Source organism: Giraffa tippelskirchi, chromosome 11, assembly GCF_054371585.1.
Source record: "Giraffa tippelskirchi isolate mGirTip1 chromosome 11, T2T-mGirTip1v1.2.pri, whole genome shotgun sequence".
NCBI classification, from domain to species: Eukaryota; Metazoa; Chordata; class Mammalia; order Artiodactyla; family Giraffidae; genus Giraffa; species Giraffa tippelskirchi.
Window position 1 is genome coordinate 11033451 of NC_137285.1, and position 22803 is coordinate 11056253.

Consider the following 22803-nt stretch of genomic DNA (forward strand, 5'->3'; position numbering starts at 1 on the left):
GAGGATGGATTCAGGGCAGATAATGCTACTGAAGTGCTGGAAATAAAAGAGAAAATCAAACCTATTTTTGCCTTACATTGCATCAACTTAAGTATACTTGCATAGAAGAAAACATTATGTCACTACTGGAAATGGAAATACAATATTTTTTCTGATGCACTTTAAAATAAATAAATAACATTTAAACCTTAAAAAAAAAAAAGTGTCTATAGGCCACCTAACATCACCCTTTTCACCTCAGCACAGCATGTATCGCCCTTTGGAAAACGCCTCTCTTCAACAATAATCATCATCACTGTAGTAACAATAATAAGCAAAGATGATACACACGGGGTTTTCTATATGCCAGGAAAGCTAAGGGGTTTACATACATTAGTTACTGACAGCCATATGAAGAGATACTGTTACAATCTCCACCTTACTCATGGGAGCACTGAGACATGGAGAGGTTGAGTAACTTCGTCCAGGCCACACAGTTTGTATGTGGTAAAGCCAGATTGGAACCGAGCTAGCTTTACCCTAAAACCTGGCCTTTTAACCGTTTCATTATACTGTCTCTGCTGATGCTCCTTCCTCCAGCACCAGTAGTAGTTTGAGACTGGATGTTTAACTGCACTCCTTGAGGAAAAAATGAGCCTAGTTAAGCACCCAGCACATAGTAGGTGCTTAATAAATAGTAACTGCTATTTTTTTTAGAGTATATAACACTCATCCACGTTCATTAGCTCAATGAAATGTCCTAGCCACATTTGCAGGTAGGTGGGAAGGGTCTTGCAGTCCCATTTTACAGTTGGTGAAACTGAGGTTCAGAACGTTCAAGTGACCTACCCAGGGTCACACAGCTGGTGAGTGGGGGGAGTCCAGGATCAAGCTCATAGCACCAGAAGGAAAGTCCAAGTTTCTTTCCCCTAGAAGTGCCTTGCCTGATAACACCAAATCGACTGGTTAATAAGTAATACTTGTTGATTTGTTTTAAAAGCTTATTTTGTCAAGTCCTGCAGCATCTCTCCTGTACTTAGCCATATTTTCTCCTAAGGGGACTAATGGTCTTTCCTAAGATTTGTCCCTTTTCTGGTGGGACAGGATCTCCCAGGGCACAAAGCAACTGTGAGAGGAACCCAGCAATTCTCTCTCCCTCTTTAGCTCTTTCTCTTTTTCTTGCTCACTTGTCTCTCTGCTCCATCTACTTGTTTTGTCTTTGACTTATCCCCTGTGATGAGTTGTGCTCCTGGAAAGCTGCCCTGTGACATTTCTTCTCTTTTGTGTTCCCGATGATAGCATTTCCCTGGAGGCTCTTAAAGAAAGAGAAGGAGGGAGTGAATAAAGCATGTCGTGCCTTGCCAGTGCCATCCAGCGACAGAGCTTGACGGTTGGGCTGAGGCTTGAGCATGAATCTTCTCTCTTGCAGGACCTCCTTCTGTGTACACTCGTTTACAGGCATATGTGCACATGCACACCTGCACACGCATGTACACTGTATTGTTTAGAACAGGCAGTGATAGGACTGAAGCCCTGGGTCCTCTGGCCAAGATGGGGCTCAGTTGTGATTCCTGAGGCTGATTTGCCATGGGTTTCTCATTGTAGGGTCCTCCAGCAAACTTGCTGTATGGGTTTCCTATGGCTGCTGTAACAAATATCAATAAACTTGGTGGCTTAAAACAACACGGATTTATTGTCTTACAGTTTTGGAGGTCAGAGTGCTAAAATCAAGGTGTTGGCAGGGCTGTGCTCCGTTTGGAAGCTCTCATGGAGAATCTGTTTCCTTGCCTTTTCTAGCTTCTAGAGGCTTCCCTCATACCTTGCTTTGTGGCCCCTTCCTCCATCTTCTGGAGAAGGAAATGGCAACCCACTCCAGTATTCTTGCCTGGAGAATCCCGTGGACAGAGGAGGCTGGTGGGCTGCCGTCCATGGGGTCACACAGAGTCGGACACGACTGAAGCAACTTAGCAGCAGCAGCAGCAGCCTCCATCTTTAGGACCAATAACACAGCTCTCTCTCTCTTCCTCCCTCCCTCCCTCTGTTTCTCTTTATTTCTCTCTCCATCTCCTTCTTCCCTCTCCCTCATCTCCCTCTCTCTCCCCATCTCTCTCAACCCTCTACTCCATTATCACCTCTCCTCTCTGATCCTCCTGCCTCCTTTTCCCCTTATAACACCATAGTGATTACACCGGGTTCACCCAGATAACTCAGGGTAATCTCTTTATCTCAAGATCCTTAATCATACCTGCTAAGTGCCGTTTGCTACATCCGGTAACATGTTCACCACTTCTGAGGATTAGCACGTGGACATCTTAGAGGGCCGTTGTTCTGTCCCACTTGCCAAGTGAAATGGGAACACTTGCTCTTTCTGGGCAAACTCAGCACCATTTCTCCGGGAGACAAAAGAGCACGTGGCCCCTGAGACTGACTGTTCAGATTCACACCCTGCCCTTCCTATCTCTTTCTAGCTGTCTTACCTTAGACCCATCACCTGGGCTCTCTGTGTCCAATTTCTTCATCTCTAAGATGGACAGATAATGCAGGACAATCTCATTTCACTGTTAAAAGTCATGAATATTGCTGAGGTGATAAAACATGTCAGCTGGTGAATCACACGCACGTAAAAAATGGAAGCAGCAATTTTAACTAGGATGTCATATAGCATAATAGTTATAAACCTCGGTCCAAATCCTAGTGGTACCATTTATGAACTAAAGGGCTAGTTGTTTTAGGCAACTGAGTCTCAGTTTTCTCATTTTTTAAAATGGAAATAAAACAATTACCACCTTAACACATAGGATTGTTGTGAGGATGGCATAACAGCATGGTCATACTAGTCACCCAGCACACAGTGGGTAGCTCTCGTTATAGTTGCACCACCATCACCACTGTTTGTCTATTCTGGAGGTGATGGAGAGTCTTAATGGACTGCCTCTGGCCTCAGCAGCACAAGGACAGGACAGGACAGCTTGCTGAATCCAGGGCCCTGAGAAATCCCTTTGCAGTGCTCCATCCTCGAGAGGATCAGAGCCTGACTGGGCTTAGTTAGCCTTGAGCTTATAGCCGCAGCTGGTTCTCTGAATGAAGAGTTCTCCAGAAGCTCTCAGAATGGAAGAGGGATTTGAAGATGGTGAGCAGGGAGGTAGGGAGGTTGGAGGCAAAATCTGAGAAGGCAGAGCTGGTTCCTAGATGGCATGGTCACCGGGGAAGGTGCAGAGCTCTGGTTTCAACCATATTATTATCTTTTAAGTTTACTGCAAAGCTCTCTTCCAATGAAGGCTTGGGCAGATGACCAGTATGCAAAACATTTAAAAGTGCGACTGCTCAGGTTGAAAGCAGGGGTGGAGGAGGGTGGTGGAACTTAGGCCTCACTTATACTCTAACAGGGGCCTCTTGAGAGGGGGCCAGTTTGAGAAAAAACTAGCAGGATAGCAAAAACAGAGGCCCTGGAATCAGACAGACCCAAGATTTGCATCTCTGCCTGTGCCACTTCTTGGCTGTGTGAGCTTCGGGGCTTTACTTCACCTGAGTCTCAGTCTCATCAACTGGAAATGGGGCAATAATAGCACCCACCTCGTAGTTATGAACATTGGAGTTAGCAACCGTAAAGTGCTTAATACAGGTGGCAGATGTCTAGACATTTAGCAGGTGGTAGCTATTTTCATTCCCTAAGGGTGGTCTGAATTCATAACAGACCTTCCCAGAACATGTGCCTAATGCCAGGGAAGCTGTGAGGTGGGGGAGGTGGGTAGACATTCCTTGGAACTGGGAGCCAAAAGACCTGGGAATTAATTGGATTCTGATTCCACCATCAGCATCCTATGTGGGTTTCTTGAATCAGTCTTCGGATGTCTACTGAGATATGTACCTGATACTGTTCTAGACGCTGGAACACAGGCCTTGGCATCTGAAAGGCCTAAGGTCCAGACTCAACTCTGCTACTTTCTATCTTTTTGGGCTATGGGTAAGTCACTGTCCCTCTCTGGTCCTCAGTTTCTCCATGTGCAAAATGAGGGCATTAAACCTGTGTCATAAGATCTTTCTAGAAAAGATTCAATAAAGTCCTGCCAAAGAATTGTACAATGCATTTGGACTTGACAGAGAGAGGCATCCCGAAGCATGGGCTTTGGAATTATACAACCCTGGATTTCAATCCTACGTCTTGACATTTCTGGTGTAACATTATGCAAGAGACTTAACTTCTTGAGTCTTGGTTTCCTCATCTGTAAAGTGGGGATAATAATAGTTCCCTCAAAAGGTCATGGTAAAGATTCAAGGAAATGACACGTGTAAAGTCCTTAGCCAAAGGGCTTGTGTGTAGTTGGTTCTCAATGAATGACAGCAGCCATTATCATCACTACCACCACCATCATCACCATCATCATGATCAATAACGTGAAGCTCTAAATGGTCTCTAAGATCCTGATGTTTTAAGCCCTACTTTTCAAGGAGGAGATTAGGTGAGGAATGTGGTAGCTCACTCTGGGCCCTCTCAGTGGGACTGTCTAGAGTAGGGTCTCCAGTAAAGAGGGTTCGAATTCACTTTTCTGAGAAGTTCTAAACAGATCCTGGTCTATTTGAGATTTCCTGTCCTTTCCTCCCAACAAGCAGGAATAAGACCCAATGAGATCTGGAATGTTGGAAGCCATGGGAATCAACTTCTTTCTTTTTTAAAAAAAATTATCTATTTTAATTTTTTTGGCTGTGCTGGGTCTTCTTTGCTGCACATGGGCTTTCTCTAGTTGTAGAGAGAGGGGGCTACTCTTCAGTTGTGGTGTGTGGGCTTCTCATTGCAGTAGACTCTTGTTGCATCACACAGGCTCTGCACATGGGCTTCGGTAATTGTGATGCATGGGCTTAGTTGCCCCACAGCATGTGGAATCTTCCTGGACCAGGGATTGAACCCGTGTCCCCTACATTGACAGGCAGATTCTTATCCATTGTACTATCAGGGAAGTCCACTCAATTTCTCTTTATGTATTTCTCCTTTTAATGATTTTATTTTCTTGTCTGTATAGTGATTTCACTTCAGAAGATGAATCTGGGTCTTTGAGGTTTAGGTCTTTGACCATGGCTCAGTTGTCTGATTTAGACCTTCTATAATCTCCCAGCTTCATCCCACTCAAAACCGTGAACTGAAAAGTGAGCCTGGCATATACCATTCTGGATTGGCTGCCAATTCCTTTCTCCTTCTGTCAAGGCATTTGAATCACAGGACACATTATGGATCATGGGGTTATAGCAGCCCACAACTTGGGTGTTCTTTTTGTTGCTTTTTAACTTCTTGCTTCCTATCTTTAGGAAGATCACGTAGTCATATGATCATTTTATGCAGATAAGACTTGGAGATGTTAAGTGACTTTTCCAAGGTTATATGGGGGCTCGACTTGGTTCCAGAAACCTGTCAAGCGCTTATTCAACTAAGCCATCCTGCCCCATAGAAATTTCCATTTGCTAAGCCTCATCTTCCTGCCCTGGTTTTCAAGGCACCTGAGGTATAGTTCAGAAATCTGCAGCAACGTGGGTGAGGACAGGTCAGCTAGGCTGATTTGGTGGAAGGAGCCACTTGGAGGCTCCAGCGCTGGGGTCAAACTCTTTTCTGAGCGAGGAGTGAAGGTCTGGGGGCATATGTGGGAAAAGGGCTGTAAAGTTACAGCTTCTTTGCTCCGAGAGTGAACGACAAGATTAGAACAAGTGTGTGGTAGGTAGGCTGTCACTGACTTCACTGTGTGATGTCGAGAAGTCCCGTTCTCCGCCCCCCCCCCCCGACCTCCCCTGGACTCTCCCCCTTTTCTGCTGTAACCATCCAATTACTTAACTTCGCAGCCTGAGGGTGCGCTTCCCGCCCATCCCCTCCGCCGCCGCATTTTAGCGCTGTCCGCGGTGCTCATCGCCAGTCTCCCGATTGCCATTTCCACCAGCTAAAATCCCTGGTGCGCCCAATCTCACCTCCTGGGCTCCCATCCCTCTTTCTCAAGGCACCTCACACATAAATCACGGCGGGGGGAAGGCAGGCTTAGCTCCTTCTGCGCCGGGAAACTGCTGCCCCCTCCCTTGCTCACACCAGGTTTTGCAGCAGTGGTGGCAGCCGCCACTGATTCCCGCACCGGGGAAGCAATTGATTCGTCTACTGCCAGCAGCCCCAGAGTTGCCTACGCGGACGACAGAGAGAAAGAGAAAGAGACAGAAAGGGAGAGAGGACAGAGAGAGAAAGAGAGATTCACAGAGCGAAAACCTTCATCCATGTGGAGAGCAGGCTGAGGGAGCCACTGTCTTTACCTTGTCGACTGACTAGTCTGAGTTTTCTCCTCTTCCGGCAGCGGTATTTCTTTTTATCTTGGACCTGCATGATTTAGGGATAGTTACTCTGTGTGTTTGTGTGTGTGTGTGTGTGTGTGTGTGTGCTCACGCGTGCAGTTGCTTTGATTTTATTTTGGGAAGAGTAGGAAAGTGAAATGAACAATTTTCTTTCAGGCACCTCCGCTGAGCTTTCAAACCAAGTCATCCGGAGTTAGCATCTTCCCACCCATCAGGGAAAAGAGGAGTTGGCAAGAATTTGACTTGCCCATTCCCCCTGCAATCCTCTGGTGTCTTGGTAAGTGATATTCTTCTCAATTGTGTAAATGGGCTAGGGGTTTTGGAGTCCCAGTTGCAACGAGGTGTGTACATGACCTGGTGGGATAGAAGGTAGGTGGGAGGGAAAGGGTGTTGAGGAATGACCATGTTTATTTGCCCACATTCTGCAGTGTTTGGTTGCCTAAGTGGCACCCCAAAGCCAAATGAGATTTCGGCTCACTGCCCAGGGTGGGGGTAAAATATGCTCATGTTTTAGGCAATGCAATCAGAATTGTGGCTTCTGCCCAATTTGTCCTCTCCCTTGCAACAGAAGCTTTTGAAAGTAGCCAGCAGTTCTCTGAGTGAATTAACCCTTTTTGGGACTGGCCAGCCTGGCATGGATAGTCTCTGGGTATTCTGATCTAGTGGGTGGGCACCTTGACTCTGGATGAGACAGGATCACTTATGGCTGGATGGTTAACCCTTGCCTAGGGTAACCTAGGCATGCCAAGTAAAGCTTGCTTAGAACTGGGTGCAGATTGTACCATCTTCCAGGGACAGCAGAGTAATTTAATTGTGGTGATTTTGTGCAAGCTTGCCTGTTCACAGTTTCCTGAGATGAGAGATCTGGGAGACATGAAAGGATCACATTTTTCTTGGAATGAGTGGTCAGGCAGGTCAGAGGGGAGCAGCCAGCTGTCTGCTGAGCAGACAAGGTTTTATTTTCACAGGTGGTATAACCTATAAGTGATTACACAGAGGGTGCACCAAGCCCAGGGGATTTCATCCTTGAGCCTGTCTCAGAGTAGAGAATGGAGGGAATAAGGTTTGTTTGGCTTCTTGGGAAGGGTTCTAGGCTCCAGCTTCAGATTTGTTCCAGGACAGACCATATCCTGCTCTAGTTTCTTTATTCTGATGGGATCAGCCTCACCAACCTGTTAGTGAGTGGGAGGGGGAGGTCCCTTGTAACTGAATCCAAAACTCACATTTAATTTTAAATGCCTTTGCTGCTAATCTGTGACCCATCAAAAGGGGATTTGCTTTGCTTCCTGGTTTGATTATATCTACCTTTCTGGAAATGAATGTCTTTATTTTTAGCATCTTCACTATTATCTCAGGGGCCACCCCGTCCCTGAGGATTTCCTCTTCCAGTTCTTGTTCTTGGAGGTGGGAGGAATAAAACATCAGCCCCCAAGACTGGAAAGCGTAAGCAGGGCCCACTCAGTCACTTTCTCCATCCCCAGAGCCAAGTGGGGACACCAAAATCCCAAAGTATGTGACTGCTCAGGCAGGACATGACATGTGAGGCAGCGGGAAGGGATGCGTGGTGGTTAGTACCAAAGAGTTGGTCCTCAAAATCCCAGGTTTTTCTTGCTGGGTGACCTTGGGGAGGAAGTTGCCTTTGTCTTCTCCTTGGGAAACCTAAGTGTGAATGATGAATGTGGGGAAATTTGATTCAAATGAGCCACAGATCAGCCTATGGGTGATATTTAAAATTTTGAACTTTGGCACTAACTGGTCAGATTGGACCACCGCTGGGGCCCTGGAGTAGGGGATCTCAGGGGTCTCCTGCTATGCTGAGTGTTAACTCTTTAATTGCTGGATTACAGGGAGGTTTAGGGGGCTGGGGCCATATAACCATCCAATGCAATATAACCAGTGTAGGAGTGTATGTGTGTGTATATATATATATATATATAAAACCAGAGTTGATTTGCAGTGTTGCATTAGTTTCAGGGGTATAGCAAAGTGATTCAGTTACACATACATATGATAACCATTGGTTCAGCCATGCAGGGCAGGCCAGCCCACCTGAGGTAAGCTGGGACTGGGCCATCCACCCATGGGTGCTTTTCGAACATCTACTCACTGCCTCCCATCCTTACTTCCTTGGGGGTGGTTAAGATCCAAGAGGCTGCTCTCCCTCCTCCCTCATCACATTTGAATTGGTGCATTGTGGTGCACCAGCATAAGAGAAACAGAAGCTTCTGGAAAGAGCTTTGAAGTTGGATCAGGAGACCTGGGTCCTAGCCCCAGCTCTGTCTGCCTCCCCTTTCTGGGCCTCAGTTTCCCCATCTGTGCTATGAAGTAGCTTGTCTAGGTGACCCCAAGGCCGCTTCCATCTCCGAGGCTCTATAACTGTGTGATGAGTATTGAGTATGTATATTTGTGTGTGTGCACACTCATGCTTCTAGGAAGGGTTAACCCTGTGTTTGGGAGTTTATCAGATGTGTTGAGCAGGTTTTGTTTGGGTGAATCAGGAAGAAGACTGGCTCTTGTGAGAACTTTGCTAGGTTCCTAGAATCCTGTGCTCAGCTGGAGAGGGGTCTTATTGGTTTGTGGCTTCAGTTGCATAGACATGCAGATCTGGCAGCACTTGAAAGCCCTCTAGAGACTTATCCCAGAAAGACACCAAGGATTCCTTTGAGAACCTCCACTCTGGAAAGATGCCTATACCCTATAGCCCACCTGAGCACCTCGAGTTCAGAACCTCTGATCTAGTCTTCAGGGGGGCCAGGAAAGGCAACCAGCTTGCCCAAGACCACACAGTGAATCATGCACAGCCAACATACAAAGACAAGGCATCCTGCCTTCATTCCTGGCTCCAGCAGCCGCCACTCCCCTGACCCAACCGGGGTCCAGGGGGAGGACCTTCAGCAGCTCCTTTCCAATTTTCTGTCCTGTGAGGTGATCAGGAAGCATAGCTGTGGGGACAAATGCGGATGTTTCCTTTCTCAGTGGTGAGAGGGAGGCAGTGGCCAGAGATTCTGCAGTCCGAAGCAGTGGTCTGGGAGGTCAGTCTCCCTGGTTTGCTGTGCTTTTTGTTTTCTTGCTGCCTGTACACATCCTGGCTGCCTATCTAATGCTGTGGGTCTGGTCAGAGTGGCTGCTCTGGGGATCTATTTGTAGGCTGTGATATTTACTCTTTATTTAACCCTCTCTCTCTGTCTCTTTGTGGGTCGTAGAGAATCTGACACTTTCTAATAAAAACCACCATGACATATGGGCTTATCTTCTGCTCTTTATCCCCTTCAAGTTGAGAGCTAGTCATGAATGCAGACAAATCAGGAGTTGATGTAAAGACGATGAGAAGCGAACAGCATGGTTTATTTCTGTTAAGCACTGTGGCTGTAACCTGAGATAAAAATAAATCCGGGACCCAGTAGTGGTGGGCTGGAGTGATGAGCTTAAATTATTCAGCTGCCACCCAGGATGGAGATCCTTGATGTGCTAGGAGAGTGAAGGAGGTACCACAAAAATAGCCCCCTCTCCTTCCTGTTCCCCACTCGGTCTGTTTCTTTAGCCATCCTTTTTAGCCTCTAGGGGCTGCAGTGTGGGATGCTGGGAGCAACCAGACCTGAGTTTGAATCCTGGCTCCAATGTTTGCTTGCTGTGTGACTTCAGGCGAGACCCTAAACCTCTCTGAGCCTCATTTTCCTCAGGTGCAGGAAGGGAGCACAGTGTGGTGGTAAAGAGCATAGGCTCTGGAAATAGATCTCCTGAGTTTAAATCCCGGTTCTAGCACTTCTGGTTATGTCATGTCACTTCTCTGGGCTTCAGTTTCTCCATCTTTAAAGTGAGGATAGTAAAGGAACTGTGAGTATTTTGAGTTAATGTTTGCAAACTTCTTCTCACTGAGCCTGGCAAGGAGTAAGTATCCAATAAATTTGAGTGATGGGGATGCTGTTGGTGATGGTAACAGTGAAGTCACCCCTGACCTAAATAAGACTGAGTTAGATAGAGAAAGGTGACTCCTTTGTGCCAGGCATACAGCTCTGGGACCCAGAGAGAGAGGACATGGCATGGAGATAGGGGACTTCCAGTCCCACTTACTCAGTACGTGGTCTTTGTGCAGTTGCGGGGGGAGGGGAGGTGGACCTCAGTTTATTCACCCATGAAATGGGCATAATGACCACCTTTCTTTAAGCCTGTGAGGCCCCAAGGAAGCAGGGCAGTCGTGAGTGTGGTGGGCAGGCCCTGGAGGAGAGCATTCAGGAGGAGAAGCCCTCCTGACTACGCTGTGTCTTTTGTTCCTCCAAATCCTTAGGAGGCTTTTGCTGAATCATCTCTACTCACCAGCTTGGAGCCCAAGGATTTTTCCTAGGAGACTTGAGCTTTCCCTCCCTTCCCTGCCTTGGTGCTTTCCCTGCCACGGTGGGTGTCCCTACATGCAGCTCCCAAGATGCTACAAGGCAAGATCCTTAGGGCCAAGGCTGTGCCCTCTTCCTTTTTAGAGTCAGAGTTAGCATGGCAGGTGCTCAGCAATGACTTGCATGAGTGAATAAATGAATGAATGAATCCTTGATTGACTAGTGAACTGGTCAATTTGGAGAGATGCCTTTAGCCTATGGTCCAGCCAGTGACCTGCATGCAGTAGGTCCTTAGTTAGCGTTGGTTCATTATGATGAGTCATTGGTGAAGAGTTTAAAAAAGGTTGGCTTTCATCTCAGATCTGCTACAGGCAAAGAACTGGCCTTTCTCTCCTGTCAAAGAGTTAGCTGATGTTTATCCATATGTCATACATTTATTGAGTACTTACAGTATGCCTGGCACCATGGTGGGCGTTGGCAAAAAAATAATAGTGACAAAGACATAATCCCTTTGGGACTTAGATAAAGTAAGCGACTGCCTACAAAATGTGATCTTTTCGAGGAGGGGCGCAGGTTTTAGCACAAAGAGGGCTTCCTTCTCACCCTAAAACACTCAGCTCACTGACATGTGAAATCCGTCATTAAAGTTTCATTCTTTGTCTTTAGGCTTTGCTCTTGGATGAAGAGCAGATGCTTTTGGGGTGGAATAATGCATCCTGCCTTATTAGTCACTTACACTTTAGTGAGGAGGAGTTGTAAAATCCTTTCTAAAAAGTGAGGGGAGCTTTCTGAAAAGCTTTTTGCTAGTGAGAAGCAGCATTTGCACAAAGTGAGCTTGCGGCTTTACCTGGGAGGGCAAAAGGCAGAGAAATACAAACATTGCTGGGTTCACATTCTGCTGTAAAAAGCTCTCAGTGCTCAAGAGACTGATTCACCGAACTGGGTGGTTTATGTGACTCGGTGGTTCTCAGAGTACGGTCCTCGCCACCTCCCATCCCCACCCCCAGTGGTATCAGTGTCATCTGAGAACTTGTTAGAAAAGGCAAATTCTCGGGTTAGATTCTGGACCCATCCCATTAGAAACCCTGAGTGCAGGGCCCTGGGCTCGGTGTTTTCCTAAACCACCAATGCTATAGATTAAAGAGTTATTTGAAATGCAAAACACTTTTACAGATGTTAGTTATAACAGTTCTAGGTGTGTTGTGAGCTTCAGACTTTTTGCCATGGTCCCCCACCCTCCACATCCCCCAAGGGGCTGAGAACAGAGTCTGTTGTCTCCCCAGTACACATCATTATCTTTCTGATACTGGCTCCCTCTTATTTCCCATGGGAGCACAAGCTGGACCTAGCATTCCCTGCTAACCTGAGTGTTCTAGGGGGCTGCTGCTTTCTCAGGCAGGATACAAGGACTCAGGTTATAGGATGGTTCGTTGTCAACGTGGTAAGGATCACCTCTCCAGCCTGGCCAGGGAACAGACTTGGCTCCTCTTAGTCCAACAAAGCTTCCCATTTGGGCCAGGGAAAAGTGGAAGACCACGGTGCTGTGCCGAGCCACCAGACTGCGCATGCACTGTCACTGTGGTTTCTTCGAAGGAATTGTCTTGCTGTCATTACTTTTAAAGACATAATACACGCTTAAATCTCATTGTAATGGAGCTGTGTCAGACTCTGGCTTAGGAATGCAGCTAGTGAGCAAGATAACAGGCCTCAGGAAGCTGGGAGCTTTGCCCACCCTTCTGCAATCAATCAACAAGAGAAAATTCATCTGACAGCGTCATGATGATGTTTGGTTTGTGAAAGATTTATTTGGAGAGCGGGAGAAAAAAAAATCTCTCCGCATCTCTTAATATAATCTTATAAGTTCATTCATCTGCCTTTTCTTCTTCCTTCCTCTCTCTCTTTCTTTCTTTCTCTCCTTTCTTTCCTCTTGAATGCATCTACACCATGACAAGCAGCAGCTTGTGAATGAAAGCAGCTTTCAGTAGAGAACAGATTAGGCAAGCAAGTTTGGTGCCAGCCATTGGTGGCGAGGTGGTGTGGTGTCTGTGGCTCCTGAGAAGAGAGATAATTTCTCAAGGTTTGTCGGGAGGCCCTCCATGCGAGATGCTTCCAGAAGGCATCTGTGTAGTCCACTCTTCCCCCCAGCCCAGGCTGCCCCTGTCCTATCCCCTCTACCTGTCAGTTTTTTCTGTCACTGTAGTACTGTGTCTCTAAGTCTCTGTCTCTTCTCTCTCCCCTTCTCACACCCCCACCATATCCCCTTCTCCATCCTTCCCACCCTTTAAAAATTCCCTTTCTTTCTTCTCATGGTTCATCTTTCCTTCCCTTCATTCTCCCTCATCTGATCTCTGCTCTCTCCCTCTGGCTGGCATTTTCTCCCAATCTCTTTCCATCTTCCTCTCCTAAATGCTGCCCTTCCCCATCCCATCTTTAGTCTCACCCAGGTAGATAAATAAAAAGTGACTTGGGAAGCAAGTGCATTTATGAGTTCCTGAGACCTCAAGTCAGCGCTCTGAGTAGGGTGAACCAACTCTCCCAGTTAGCCTGGGACTGAGGGGATTCTTGGCAGGCGGGACTTTCTGTGTTAAAAGTGGGAAAAGCTCAAGCAAATCAGGATCAGTTGATCATCTTACTGCTAAGGTCAAGTGCTTGGGACTTTGTGGAGCTTTCAAAAGGCCAGAGATGTGACTTTTTGGGCAAGTTGCCTTGTCCTTCTGCTCTGGGGAGGGGCAGAGTGGTTTCTGAAGCCCTCCCCAGCCTCAGTGTGCTCAGCACAGCTCTGCATAGCTCTGAAGACTACCTGGGCATGCAAGGACCAGTGGTCAGTCAAGGGCATGGGACTGACTCCTTCCTCCTTTCTGACTTCCATCCTCCAACAAGACTGACCACCCAGCCAGTTAGTTCTGCACTCCTTAGTCACAAGAGGGATTTGGCAAGAGACTGCAGGTGGTCCCTATGACAGAGATTCCTAAACTTGAGCCTGGGTCAGAATTCCTTGGAGGGCTGTTAACACAGAGTTTCTGATTCAGTGGGACTAGGATGGGGCCCAAGAATTTGTATGTCTAACACATCATTCCCAGGGGACATGGATGCTGCTGCTCCAGGAATTCCACTTTGAGACCCACTGCTTTCTGCAAACTCATTCCCTTTCATTTATTTATTCCCTCATTTATTCATTCATTCATTCATTCTCAGATGTTTATTGTATCCTACTATGAGCCAGGCACTGGGGACTCAGCAGTGAATGAGACCGAGTTCCCTGCCTTTCTAGAGCTTACAGTCTAGTGAGGAACAAAAGAAACACACAAACAAGATGGTTTTAGACCATGTCAAGTGCTATGAAGGAAATAGTATGACATGACAGGTAGTGATAAATGGTGTGCAGGGAGAGAGGTAACTTAGTAATTAAAATTTAGTTATATGCTGTTCACCTGAAATTATCACATAGTTAATCAGCTATACTCCCATACAAAATAAAAAGTTTTAAAAATTAGCTACAAAAAGGATGGCCAGGGGAGATGGTATTGGTTGGATTGAGAGCTGAGTCTCTAGAAGGAGCCAGAAGGAGCCAGGCTGGGGGAACGACAATTGCAAAGGCAGAGACAACTATGTTGTCTTTATGGAACAGCAAGAAGGCCAGTGCGGTAGGATGACTGGAAAGTGAAGGGGCCGAGGTGGGAGGGGCCTGGGGGCTGCAGGACCTGCCCGGGTAGGCATGGAGTCTGGATGTTATTTCATTGGAGGGGGGAGGGTTTGAATCAGAAGAGTGACATGACCTAGTTTACAATTTTGGTAATGATCGCTGTATTTTCTGAGTGGAGAGCAGAAAACTCCTGTTTTCTGCAGGAGGCAGGAGTGGAAGCCAGGAGACCAGTGATGGGGAGCAGTGACGCGGCCTGGGGGACTAGGGGGTGCAAGGAAGATGGTGGTCAGACTCGAGGTGGCATCTGCAGTAGCTCGGCCACCTCTTACTGATGGATTAGGTGTGGGGGCCCATTCTCGGCAGTGGTTCATTGGTTGTGATTCCGGGCACCGGAAGTGGGGCCCGTGGGGTAAGACGCCAAGACCAACAGGGTGTGCAGAGGAAGGGGCCTTTCAGGGGGTCTGCAAATGCCCTTCCCAGACCGGCTAACGTGCACCGTCCCCGCCCCCCCCCAACCCCCAGAGGAAAAGGCAGCAGCTGGAGTTTTTCTTTATCCCATGAGCAGTGGCTGGATTAACCTGTCAGGGTTAAGGAGGACATCGGCGGAACTTGGCTAAGCCGAGGAAGCCACTGGAAGTGGCCGCTGCCGCCATGTCAGGCTGGGGCGTGGGGCCAAGTCTCTCTCCTAAAGGTCTGGAGATCGGGGGTGGGGAGCGCTGGGGGGGCTTGCGGGAAAGGCTGTTGGCCAGGATGACGGACCACTTCTGGTGTCTGCAGCTTCCCCTCTGATCGTTAGAGACCTACCTGTGGCTCACCTGAGCCGGGAACCTAGGCCAGAGGGCATCGTCGGCACTGAGCATGCGCCAAAGGAAGAGCGCAGGAGGCCCTTCATCCCCAACCGCCCCCCGCCCCCCGCCCCCCGCCCCGTCCCCCCAGGAGCGGGGGAAAGCGACGTGCAGACCAATGACGTGCCTCATATGCCTTTCAGAAAGGCATCTGCTGCTGTTTCTTTTGGTTTGCTTTCTCTCGCTCTCTCTTTTTTTTTAAACTTTGGAAGGGTTAATCTGGCCAGAGCCGACCTCCGTGTTATCTGTGTGTTTTTTAAAGACGGGCCTGGGCACGTCAACAGCGTATAAGCCACTTGCAGAAGTAATCCCCGGGAAAAATAAACAGTGCTTATATGCTGGTTACCAGGTGGGGGCTTTACTTCTGGTTATAGTGGGAGGAGAGCTGTCCTCATTAACAGCCTCTCAATTTCCCACGGAGAACTCATCTGCTTTACAGATTAGCGTGAAATTTTCGTTCTGATACAAGGTGCCGAGAGTGAACTTATTCTTTCTGATATTCTAGTACACGACCATGACCATCATCCATCCTTGCCGGCTTCTTTTTCAGTTTTTCATTATTTATTCTCCTTATCCCACTCCAGTATTCTTGCCTGGAGAATCCCAGGGACGGGGGAGCCTGGTGGGCTGCCGTCTATGGGGTCGCACAGAGTCAGACACGACTGAAGCGACTTAGCAGCAGCAGCAGCAGCATCCCCCTATCCCACACCCCTCCCCTAATAGGCAACCCTTCTATTCTGTTCAATGATCATCTCTTTTGTTGTTTAGGCACCTGCAAAACATGTATTTTTTTCTTAACTTTTTATTTTGTATTGGGATATAGCCCATTAACAATGCGATGGTTTCAGGTGAACAGCGAAGGAACTCAGCCATACAAATACATGTATCCATCCTCCCCCAAACTCCCCTCGCATCCAGGCTGCTGCATAACACTGAGCCGAGTTCCCTGTGCTGGACAGTAGGTCCTTGTTGGCTATCCATTTTAAATAGAGCAGTGTATTCATGACCTTCCAAAACTCCCTAACTGTCCTTTCCACCAGCAACCATAAGTTCGAAAAACATGTATTTTTAATTTCCATAAATGGTATGGTGGTATAGATCTCACCGTTTCTTACCCCCCCCCACTCAGCACTGCTTTTTAAGAGATCATGAGATGTGTATCTAATCCTTTGCTTCTAATTGTTGCTGTATTCCAAAGTGTAAATCCCTTATGTTTTACCCATTTTCTTATATTAGTTTCTCTCCAGTTACCCAGATCATCTCTGGAAATGTCCCTGCACTGGGCATTTGGATTCTTTCAAGACATAGAGACTCATTTTTAATAGAAATTTAATGTCATTTTGGGCTTCCTTGGTGGCTCAGATAGTAAAGAATCCACCTGCAATACAGGACACCCGGGTTCAATGCCTAGGTCAGGAAGATCCCCTTGAGAAGGGAATGGCTACCCACTCCAGTATTCTTGCCTGGAGAATCCCATGGACAGAGGAGCCTGGTGGGCTACAGTCCAAGGGTCACAAAGAGTTGGAGACAACTGCAGCAACTTAGCATATAGCAGTGTCATTTGAGAGGTGCAGGTTGATGCTTTACTGTTTTACTTTTGATGGTTTGCTCAGAAAACACTGAGTAGCAGCTTCTAATATAAGACCCCATAGGTATGTTGAGGGAAGCAGAGATTAAGTCAATGGGGTCTGGAGTCTGGGACATCTGGGTTTAAATCCTGTCTCAGATATTTATTGACTGTGTGACCTTTGGCAAAGTGAGTTTGTCTCTCTGAGTCTCACTTTCTTCTGTAAAATGGGGATAGTCTTAACATATTTTATAAGATTGCTTGATAGTGAAATGAGATTATGCATGATATGGTTTGTGTAAGAAAACTTTGTCTTAAATGACACTTGGGGTTGAGATGTGGATAAATAGGTGTTCATGACCCCTCCATGTTCTGCTGAATTTACCCTGTGTGTGGAGGGAAGTGTATGTGTGTGTTGGGGAGCAGTCTCCTGGCTGAGGTTGAGGCAGTGCCCACCTGTTGAGTCATTTCCCCAACTACACAGAGAGACCCAGAACCTGTTCCAGACTCAGCCACACCAGCTGCTCTGTGTACCCCACAGAGCCTTGGTTTCCTCCTCTAACACTAACGTGGCCTCTGGAAAAACACTGATGGCAAGAAAGGATCACATTGGCCCTGAATATGCTCAGAGGGTAAAATGCTTCAGAGGCTGGTAGTTGGCCTCCTCCAGTGGCCGTAGAGGCTCCCCAGAGCCACCTCAAGGCCCTGGGATTGAGCAGCTTTCAGCTCTGGAAAATCCTCCCTCTGGTTGTCATGGCAGCAGAGCTGGAATGGAAGCCTTTACCCCAATGGAACAGCACGGGGGCATTTCTGCTTGACACAGACTGTAACGGCTGCCTCAGGGCTCTACTGCAGGGTGGTCTCTGATGCCCTGGGGAGCTCCCCACCTGCTCTCAGTGTTCCATCATCCTCTTGCTAGAAGGATCTCTGAGATAAAGTCTATCCAGTTGGGTTCAAGTCCCAGCTATGCAACGTGGTAATTATATCCTGGAGCTGTAGTTTCGTACAGGAAGCAAATGAGTTGGGGGATAGACAGAGCAGTCCCAAGGAGTAGCCCTTGTGGTTTTCATTCGCATGAGTGACTGCCTTTAACCCTCAGAAATCCTTGGGAAAGAGGCAGTACTATTATTCCCATTTTGCATACAGAATTCTGAGGCTGCATAAAGCTGGAGAGGTCTCAGTTCCCCACCTGCTCCCAGTTCATTCAGTAAAGGGTGGATTCAGCAACTCAAATCCAGATCTTTGGGATATTACAGTCAAGTTTCCATAGCAAAGAAATAAACTTCCCAGGGCCTCATTCTTCTGCTCTGTAAAATGGGATAATAGTCAATTACCTCTTCCCTTACTATTCAGAATTGTTGCAAAGATCGAGCAACTTAGAAACGCTTTTTAACAATGTAAAGCTCTACAGAAATGGATTGTCTAGTCTTCAGCTCCTTCTGGTTTGTAGCCAAAGCAAGAACATCACTCTTGTAAAGGACTGGATCTCACTGACCAGTCAGTCAGTTCAGTCGCTCAGTCGTGTCTGACTCTTTGTGACCCCATGAATCGCAGCACGCCAGGCCTCCCTGTCCATCATCAACTCCCGAAGTTTACCCAAACCCATGTGCATCGAGTTGGTGGTGATGACATCCAACCATCTCATCCTTTGTCGTCCCCTTCTCCTCCTGCCCCCAATCCTTCCCAGCATCAGGGTCTTTTCCAATGAGTCAACTCTTCGCATGAGGTGGCCCGAGTATCTGGAGTTTCAGCTTCAACATCAGTCCTTCCAGGGAACACCCAGGACTGATCTCTTTTAGGATGGACTGGTTGGATCTTCTTGCAGTCCAAGGGACTCTCAAGAGTCTTCTCCAACACCACAGTTCAAAAGCATCAATCCTTCGGCACTCAGCTTTCTTCACCGTCCAACTCTCACACCCATACATGACCACTGGAAAAACCATAGCCTTGACTAGACGGACCTTTGTTGGCAAAGTAATGTCTCTGCTTTTAAATATGCTATCTAGGTTGGTCATAACCTTCCTTCCAAGGAGTAAGCATCTTTTAATTTCATGGCTGCAATCACCATCAGCAGTGATTTTGGAGCCCAAAAAAATAAAGTCTGACACTGTTTCCACTGTTACCCCATCTATTTCCCATGAAGTGATGGGACCAGATGCCATGATCTTAGTTTTCTGAATGTTGAGCTTTAAGCCAACTTTTTCACTCTCTTTCACTTTCATTAAGAGGCTCTTTAGTTCTTCTTCCCTTTCTGCCATAAGGGTGGTGTCATCTGCATATCTGAGGTTATTGATATTTCTCCCAGAAATCTTGATTTCAGCTTGTGTTTCTTCCAGCCCAGCGTTTCTCATGATGTACTCTGCATATAAGTTAAATAAGAAGAGTGACAATATACAGCCTTGATGTACTCCTTTTTCTATTTGGAACCGGTTTGTTGTCCCATGTCCAGTTCTAACTGTTGCTTCTTGACCTGCATACAGGTTTCTCAAGAGACAGGTCAGATGGTCTGGTATTCCCATCTCTTTCAGAATTTTCCACAGTTTATTGTGATCCACACAGTCAAAGGCTTTGGCATAGTCAATAAAGCAGAAATAGATGTCTTTCTGGAACTCTCTTGCTTTTTTGATGAACCATCGGATGTTAGCAATTTGATCTCTGGTTCCTCTGCCTTTTCTAAAACCAGCTTGAACATCTAGAAGTTCACGGTTCACGTATTGCTGAAGCCTGGTTTGGAGAATTTTGAGCATTACTTTACTAGCGTGTGAGATGAGTGCAATTGTGAGGTAGTTTGAGCATTCTTTGGCACTGACCAGTAGGATGCTGTATTCTCAGTGGTTACAGCACAGCCACTGCCTCTAGACTTCTTTGGAATTCAGCTGTGCTACTTGCTGGACTGTGACCTTGAGCAAGTTGTTTGGCCTCTCTGGCCTCAGTTTACTCACCTATAAGATGGGAATAATAATATCATCTCCTTTGTAGAGCTGCTATGAAGATTACATGAGTTAACATACGTATGAAGCACTCAGAATAGTGCCCAGTACATGGTCAACTATAGAAATGCTAGCTGTTTATTATTGCATAGGACTTACATTTAAAAAAATTACTTTTAGAGTCAATGGTGTTTCACAATAACCTTCTGAAGGGGAGAGTTGGGATTTACTACTTCCATTTACAGATGAAGGAACTAAACCGCATAGAGGTAAACCTTTTTCCCAAGATCACAAGGTAAGTTGGGGACCAGAAAAAGGTTCAGTCTTTAGGGATGACAATGGCTAAGCCACAGAACTCTAAAGCAAAGCAGGCCCACCAGGCCAGTGACAAGGCATCAAGCTGACAAAATGTGACAATATGCTGGAAAAAGCAGATAGTTAAAACTGTGTCCTCAGCATCCTTCCTGGTGGGCCCCAGCAGCTAGTTAAAACTGTGTCCTCAGCATCCTTCCTGGTGGGCCCCAGCAGCTGTGGCTGTGAGCACTTCCTGGTGGGTGGCTCCGAGTCACAAAACACAGCAGGTGGCTGACTCTCATAGGGTGCTGGGAGCCCCATGCTAAACACACAGGGTTCTGTATGCTACTTCTCATGCTTTGGGGAAAGTTGAGTATCTCCCCTTCTCCCAGCTTTTGTCCTCACTCCCCTGCATATGCCATCAGCAAACCTCTGGGCTCTTTGTTGTTCACTCCACCAGTTGGTTGGCTCAAGGCAGGGGTATGAGTGGACCAGGCATTTGTAAATAACCTGACTTGCCTGTGGGACAGCCTGGCTGTTAGGGGCTTAGCATTGAGAGCTAAGACTCCTTGGGTATTCAAATCTCCATTTCATCCCTTTTAACTGTGCAGACCTGGCCAGTTACCAAAGCTCCCTGTACCTCAGTTTTTTTCCGACTGTAAAATGGGAATGCTGTTAACCGCAACATGGATTTTACAGGGTTCTCACAAGGTCAGATAGGTTCATATGGGCAGAGATGCCAGGATCCTATCATCATCACTGTTGTTATTTGTTAATAGCCGATACTTTTTCTCGGATCTTTGGATTTATTCCTAGTTCAGGAAGGCTCTAGGAGATCACTTGTACTAGTAGTTTCCAAGCATGGATCTGGCCTGTAATAAAGTTCCCACTAGCCTTGGTGAAAGGAGGAAATTAGGCCTTTAGAGATAGGCAAAACATTACCAACTAAATTTTCCTAGAACAACTTTTCATTTAGTCTGACATTGTCTTTTCTGCTCATTTAATGTTAAAATATGTTCTTTAAAAATGACACGTTGGCAATAGTTGATGGTAGTTTCTTTAAAAATTTTTTTTTAGTGCCCTTTTGGAAAATAACAACAACAAAAGCTGACAACCCTAGGGAGTGCCCCCCTAAAATCTGGAAGAGAATTGTACCCATTTGAGAAATCCAAACGTCTGGGAGCTTATTTTACCCAGTCATTAACTTCAGGGGTTATTAAATTTTAGTGTAAGCAAGAATCTCCTGGGGTATTTTTTAATTCTCAAGGCCCATCCCTAGAAATTCTGACCCAGAAGGTTTGAGTTGTATCCCGGAACCCGCAAGGTAAAGGGTTTCCTGACTGATATGGTTGCTGCTGACCCATGGGTCATTCTGGGAAGAACAGTGCTCTTTCCCATGGATGAATTCTCTTCATCACTCTCAGGGCAGTGGGCTTGAATGCCTCTAGGATGGTTGGCTCAGCACCTACAAAGTCATTCTGTGCATTGCTGAACAGGTCCGATCAGCATGGTTGTCCTTCTTGATGTTAACTTAGATCTGATTCCTGTCACTTCTGATCATTTTACCTTCCAGAGCCAAACTGAAGAAATGAAAATCCTAAGACAGAACATGATCTTTAAGTGCACATTAGGAGGTAATTGTATGAGGCTATAAATCTGAGTTCATTTTTGTCAGGGGTATAATTCAAAAATGAATGTCTGGTCTGCTCTGCGTTGAATTTAGAGGTCCTCTCAACCAACATACAATCATTTATTCATTCAACATACCACTATTCAGTTGATAGATATTTATTGACTGCCTACTACCATGTAGGTCAGATGTCCCCAAATAATAAAGTCGACCTTCAATTTCCACATTTTCCCAGTAAAATCAATCCCTCCTGACTTGCACAAAATGGTTAGCCAGACTTTAAAAAATAACCTATTAGGAGCTGAAAGAAAGAAAACAAAACCTATTAAGGAATATAGATGAAATGGTCAAATGTCCATTTATAGTGTTTGATTCATCAACTATATTATGCAAAAATACTTATTATATAAAATAATCAAATCCGTAAAAACTATGCTTTCTGCCACTGATACATATTTTAAAAACAATCAACAAACCAGAAAAGTAAGGACAATTTTATAATTTTTAAAAAAGTCATCTGCTACAAATACCTTTTGTTAAAGAATGGGAAAAGGAAGAGATAACATTTGGAGCATAATGGTTGAAAAGTTTAGAAAGAATTTCTTAACTATTTTGTTATTCAAAACAAGTAAATCGAGAGAGATAATGACAGTGTAAAAAACTTTAAGGACCTGGATAGAAGGTAAATTTCCATTTTCTGAGGGATATTGGGGGGGGGTCCTTATGTTCTATTTGGTCATTTTTAGTATTTATCAGGCACTGTGCTCACTGTGCGGATACAGTGGAAAACAATTTAGAGTTGGTACCTTCCCTGGAGGAGGTAGACATAAATCAGTAATGATACAAATGAATGTATAATTAGAACCTGAGGCAGGGATTCTAAAGAGAGGAACACAAGTTTATGAACGCATGTCATGAAGAAATCTGACCTCATCTTCCTGGAGGAAGTGACATTTGACCTGGGAGCTGAGGAATGAATAGAAGTTAACCAAGTAAAAAGAGAAAAGAATATTCATGGCGGGGAAAACAGCATGTGTCAAGGCCCTGAGGTGGTGATATTCAAGGGTCGAACAAAGCCAGCATCGCGCAAACATAGGGTTATGGGGAGGTCAGTGTGAGATGAGGTTGGTAGTACCTGCAGGGCCATCATAGGGCAACTTGTCTTTATTCTGAGAGCAATGCGATTTTACAAGCAAAAAGATGACCTAGTCATTTTCTGTTTTGAAAATGACTTCCTAGTTTCAACACAGGATTCACAATAAGGGGAAG

The 22803-nt window shown here is 46.2% G+C and overlaps 1 protein-coding gene across 28 annotated transcripts in view; it reads left to right on the forward strand.

Moving 5' to 3' along the window:
- The window catches only part of RPH3A (rabphilin 3A), a 295693-nt gene that overhangs the window by 181386 nt on the left and 91504 nt on the right, over positions 1 to 22803 (forward strand). For 22 of the 28 annotated variants that reach the window (XM_081546351.1, XM_081546349.1, XM_081546330.1 and 19 more), the window contains one exon: positions 6454 to 6574. The gene's annotated coding sequence lies outside the window, so the exon portion shown is untranslated. Of the gene's footprint in view, positions 1 to 4842; positions 4936 to 6046; positions 6302 to 6453; positions 6575 to 22803 lie in introns of those variants that run through there. The other 6 variants (XM_081546344.1, XM_081546334.1, XM_081546339.1 and 3 more) reach the window with 2 other exon arrangements.